Source organism: Apium graveolens, chromosome 7, assembly GCF_009905375.1.
Source record: "Apium graveolens cultivar Ventura chromosome 7, ASM990537v1, whole genome shotgun sequence".
Lineage (NCBI taxonomy): Eukaryota > Viridiplantae > Streptophyta > Magnoliopsida > Apiales > Apiaceae > Apium > Apium graveolens.
Genome location: NC_133653.1, coordinates 102,567,152 through 102,573,402, shown reverse-complemented (window position 1 = coordinate 102,573,402; position 6,251 = coordinate 102,567,152). Strand labels below are relative to the sequence as shown.

Here is a 6,251-nt window from a genome sequence, read left to right as displayed (position 1 = left end):
TCATTTCACTAAAATATATAGATATTAACATCCCTACGGTTGGATCATTCATAAATATTTTTAAAAAATTGAAACATTAATATGAGACTAAATACTAGTTACAAGTAAAGGTCAAAACACATGTTAACTGTTAAAATAACAAACCAAATATATTTATTTTTTTCTAAAAATTTTATCATATCACTAAATTATATAGATATTAACATCCGTACGGTTGGATCATTCATAAATATTTTTAAAAAAATCGAAACATTAATACGATACTAAACACTAATTACAAATACAAGTCAAAACACTGGTTGACTATTAAAATAACAAATCAAATACATTTATTTTTTTCTAAAACTTTTGTCATATCACTAAAATTTATAGATTTTAACATCCGTACGGTTAGATTGTTTATAAATATTTTTTTAAAAAAATCAAAACGTTAATACGAGACTAAACACTAGTTACAAGTACTGGTCAAAACACCAGTTGGTTGATTGTCAAAATAATAAACGAAATAAATTTATTTATTTATAAAAAAATTGTCATTTCACTAAAATATATAGATATTAACATATGTACGATTAGATTATTTATAAATAATTCTAAGAAAAATCGAAACACCAATAGAGATTAATTTAAGTTCAAGCTATATTGGGCTTCACCCAAATAATCTAAGCCCAACCTATCAAAAACCCTATTATTATATATTTATACTGACACTACACTGTAAAGCCGTTCATTCCCAAATTTCTCATCTCTCTGTTTAATTCGCCGCCTCAATCCCTAAATCCCCAAAACTAAAATCAAATCCCTAAATTTACTTCAGACAGAATCTACTAATTTGCACAAAATCGTATCTACTAACTGTAAACACTAATTTATTATTCGAGTTTTCTAATCTTCGTTTTATCTTATAATGATGAACAGGTCTATCAAGCTGGAGTTGAGAATGTCATGCTTGAGCTGTTGCAACTGGCTATTTTGGTTTTGAATGTTTGAGATGTAATCTAAAAATCATTCAACTTAGTTGATACTTCAAACTTGAAAGAATGGTGGCCTGCTGCTTTATTATGCTTATTTTAAAGTTTGTTATGGTTTTGTCTCAGACAAATGATGTAAACATTTCTTTTAATTTGGGGTGGGAATGTGGATGGAAGAACTGATGAACATGATTTTTGTAACTTTAATTTAAAATTGTTAGGAAGCATGTTCAGTATTATAAAAAATAATATGAAAATTTCACATTTTTTTCGAGCTCTAACGAGCCGAACTCGAGCCGAACGATCTCGAGCCGATCTCGAGCCGAGCTCGAGCCGAACATGCTAAAAGCTCGGCTCGAGCTCGTTTTCTTAACGAATAATTTTTTGTGTTCGAGCTCGAGCTTGAGCCCTTAACGAGCCGAGCCGAACCGAGCCCTTAACGAGCCGAGCTCGAGCTTGTTCGCGAACAGCTCGGTTCGTGAACAGCCCTAGATTCTCTAGCCTTATTCTATTTACAACTGTAAATACTAAATTAGAAGTGAGGATTATTTGTTCCAACTTCCAACACTCCAACAGTTTTTGGCAAAAAAAATTAAACGAAATGCGTGGTGCCCAATATCAAGGTTCATAGCATTAGAGTCTGCTACACATGTAATGATACTCTGGATACATTGAGCTTTCAAAACATGGCTTCGAACATTTAAGGTGCATTGAAAGGAGTAAAACTAGACAAAACAGTCATATTTTCGGCGACTTCTCCATCTCCGGGGACTTCTCCAACGACATCTCCTATTTGAGTGACAATTGTGTTCAAATCAATCGGTTATTGTTATTCCCTCGCAAGACGATAGACTCAATCCGCTTATGAGGGTTGTACCCCCTGCTAAATGCCAACCACATGCTCTTAAAGTTCATCCTTACAAGGTGCTTTCATGCCTAGGTGAAAATTTTATTTCCTGATTAAACCTTTATTTGTTTTGTGTTATAAACCTTGACTGAAAATATTAGTTATGTTTAATGTAGAGGAAGTATAGGAGAATAGAAGATGGAGAGAAAGTTGTGTTGTATTTCATTAGCTAAATGAGCTATTTATAGTAGTTGGTTTACAAGGCTTACTAAGTAAGCTATTCAAATCTTCTTCATTAAGTATTACAAAACTTCCTCGATAAGCTTTACAAGTCTTCCTCGATAAGCTTTACAAGTCTTCCTTGGTAAGATTTGAGAGACTTCCTTGATACGCTTTGACAATCACTTTATTTTTTATTCAAATATTTTAACAATCCCCCTTGATTGTCAAATGCGAGTTATTGCAAAGATTGACTGCCTCATTAAAACCTTGCAAGGAAAAACCCAGTGGGATAAAAACATTGACGAAGGAAAAAGAGTACAGCCCCCCCTGAATAAAATGTCTCACATTTTGACATTTTGATGTAGCAAACTTTTTAACCTCCGCATACCCATATTATTTCTTAGCTTCTCAAATGTTGATGTAGGTAGTGACTTTGTAAGTATATCCGCCAGATTATCGCATGAGCGAACTTGTTGAATATCAATATCACCATTTTCTTGAAGTTCATGAGTGTAGAAGAATTTTGACAATATGTGTTTTGTTCGATCCCCTTTAATATATCCATCCTTAAGTTGTTTGATGCAGGCCGAGTTATCCTCGAATAAAACTTTAGGACTGTCTGAAATACTTGATAATCCACATAATTCTCGAATATGTTGAATGACCGACCTTAGCCAAATACATTCTCTGCTTGCTTCATGAATTGCTAGTAACTCTGCGTGGTTTGATGAAGTTGCGGCCATAGTCTGTTTTGTAGACTTCCAAGAGATAGCAGTATCACAATATGTAAATAGGTAACTTGTTTGTGATCGCCCAAAATGAGGATCTGACATGTATCCAGCATCTGCATATCCAACTAGCCGTGATCTTGAATTGTTTGGGAAGAATAGTCCAAGATCGATTGTCCCTCGAAGATATCTGAATATATGTTTTATTCCATCCCAATGCCTTTTAGTAGGGTCAAAACTAAATCTTGCCAACAAGTTCACTGCAAATGCAATATCAGGCCGTGTGTTGTTTGCAAGATACATGAGAGCGCCAATTGCACCGAGATATGGAACTTCAGGTCCAAGAGTCTCTTCATCTTGTTTTCTAGGACGAAAATGATCTTTTTCAACCTCGAGTGATCGAACAACCATTGGTGTGGTTAGTGGATGAACTTTGTCCATGTAGAACCGATCAAGAATCTTTTCAGTGTAGTTTGATTGATGAACAAATATTCCTGAAGATAAGTGCTCCACCTGTATACCTAAACAAAATCTTGTCCTTCCAAGATCTTTCATTTCAAACTCATTTTTCAAATAGTTAGCAGCATTAGTAATATCTTCAGTAGTACTGATAATATTCAAATCATCCACATATACAGCAATAATAACAAAACCAGTTGATGATTGTTTAATAAAAATGCAAGGACACACTTGATTATTAACATATCCATCATTCAATAAGTACTCACTAAGCCTGTTGTACCACATACGACCAGATTATTTCAAACCATACAATGATCGTTGTAATTTAACAGAATATAAATGTCAAGGCTTAGTGTCCTCAATATTTAACCCTTCAGGAATTTTCATATAAATATCACTATCAAGTGATCCATATAGGTATGCTGTCACAATGTCCATCAAACGTGTTTCCAGTTTTTCCATACAAGCCATACCCATTAGAAAACGAAAAGTAACTCCATCCATCACAGGAGAGTATGTTTCCTGGTAATCAAAACCAGGTCTTTGAGAGAATCCCTGGGCTACTAGTCGGGCCTTATATCTCACAATTTCATTCCTTTCATTTCGTTTTCGTATAAACACCCATCTATTCCCGACAGGGACTACACCAGCCGGTGTTTGGACTGCAGGTCCAAATACATTTCTCTTGCGTAATGATTGTAATTCTTCTTGAATCGCAATTTTCCATTTTGGCCAATCATCTCGCTGTCGACACTCTTCCACACTTTGTGGTTCAGGATTGGAGTTCATAATAATATCAGATGCCACGGAAAAAGCATATACATCATCAACCTCAATACTCCCACGATCCAGTAATTTCGCGTTATGGACATAATTCATTGAGATCTCATAATTTTCAGGTACCTTTGCTTCCGTGGAAGCATTTGCCACTTCTGGGGCATGTGCCACTTCTGGGCCAACATTCTCTTCTGGAGGCAATCCCACGTCTGGGAGTTTTGTTACAGCCATTTCAGGGGCTTGAACCTCTTCAGGAGGAAATACCACTTTTGGGGTATTTTCTGAAACTTTTGCCACTTCTGGGGCAATTCCAATCAATTTCCGTTTTCGTGGTACAATATCTTTTGCACCAATAGGTCTACCACGCTTCTGGCGTGGCTTTGAATCACTAATCAATTCTCCAGGAATTGATTTCTTAGTAGGGATTTCAACTCGTGTCGGAGCATTAACAGCAGGTATATGTGACCTTATAATATGTCTAGAGTCACTAAAGGCATCCGGCATTTGATTAGCAATATTTTGCATATGAATAATTCTTTGAACTTCAGATTCACATTGATTAGTACGTGAATCAATAGAATTTAATCCTGATGCATTCCATGATATTTTGGAATTTAATTTATGCAAATCATTATCTCCCCCTAATTTAGGGAACATGGTTTCATCAAAATGACAATCAGCATAGCGAGCAGTAAAAACATCACCAGTTAATGGTTCCAGATATCTTATAATAGATGGAGAATCAAAACCAACATATATACCAATTCTTCTTTGAGGTCCCATTTTATTTCTTTGTGGTGGTGATATAGGAACATACACAGCACAACCAAATACTTTTAAATGAGATATATTAGGTACTTGACCAAGAACTAATTCTTGAGGGGATTGTTTGTGTTATTCCCAGTGGACTAACAATGAGATTTACAGAAGGGGGGTTGAATGTAAATCTCAAAACTTTTTCAAGTTTTGAGCAGTTTGTAAGGCTAAGTGTTTGAGTGATCAAATGTGTGTGAATTGCTTGGAGCTGATGCAGACAGATATATATTCAAACACAAATGTAATAAACACAAAGAACTTAAAAACTTTTCTGGTTGATTTGTTGTTCCACCAGAGATGTGTTATTTCAGAAAATCTGTGATTCAAAATTAAATCACAGCTGCTTCCTAGTACAAACTAGATGATTTTCTCTCTTGATATTTCTAAACAGCTCAGGGAAAATTCACATCTAATTACTAGCTACTACTTGGTTTATATATCACCAAGTTTACAAGTGAAGACAAAGATAAAGTACAATAAGAAAATAGTTCTCCACTTGTTTCTATTCCATTTTTATCCAGTGTAATATGAAATTATCTGTTGACTTTCCATTTTGAACCAGACTAAAAACGGCTACTTTTTCTGCTATTCCTGAAATAGGCTACCACATTCCAGTTATCTCTGTCAATCCATGTGCCTCTGTCAGCTTTGTTAACTGTCACTATCAACTGTTATGAGACTGAGCATCCGTTGAAGCTTTCATCCGTTGATGGCTTTATCCGTTGATGCTCTAGCAGTTGAAGCTTTATCCGTTGAAGCACTTATCCGTTGATGGATATTATCCGTTGAAGCATTAAAGACATCCGTTGAAGCTTTGTTTCTTATCCGTTGAAGGTCTTCAATATCCGTTGACACTTCTTCACTTATACAAAATTACAAGGCATGAAATATTTACAATTAGCCCTCCTATTTGTACATCCATTAGTAGTCAACATGACTGATTATTTCCTAACAACATCTAAGAATTACAGCTTGAAACCAGAGAGTGAAATGTGCTACAATACCAAACTTATTGCTAAGTAAGACTACCCCTTCAACGGATAGCCAAGATGGTCTTATCCGTTGAGGCTACAAACACTAGATTTCTACTTAAGAGTTTTGCTTAACTTATCATCAAACTAATACACATATTCCTAACAATCTCTCCCTATTTATGTCTACTAGACCTGTAGGCATAAATTTGGGTTTAGCTTGATGATAACAAAACACTTAACAAATATATAAACTGTAACAAAGCAGAAATTCAAAAGTGCTACAAAAGTGTATATGCTGAGATGAAATTGAAGAAATACATTATTTCCAAGGGTGCTCCTTTAGCCTGAGCAAATTACTTTCTTTTCCTTTGATCCCTGGTTTTCTTTCCTAGCCTCCTGTCATTCTCCTCTATTTGAAGTTGAAGTTGTCTGTAGAATTCAGCTTCATCTTCTT

General features: G+C 35.1%; 1 long non-coding RNA gene across 1 annotated transcript; it reads left to right on the top strand.

Annotated features, from left to right (window-relative positions):
• The first annotated feature begins 756 nt into the window (after positions 1–756).
• LOC141670646 (uncharacterized) lies at positions 757–1,160 on the top strand. Its single transcript, XR_012554672.1, has 2 exons — positions 757–857; positions 919–1,160. It is a non-coding gene; the product is annotated as an uncharacterized LOC141670646 (long non-coding RNA).
• The last annotated feature ends 5,091 nt before the right edge of the window (positions 1,161–6,251 follow it).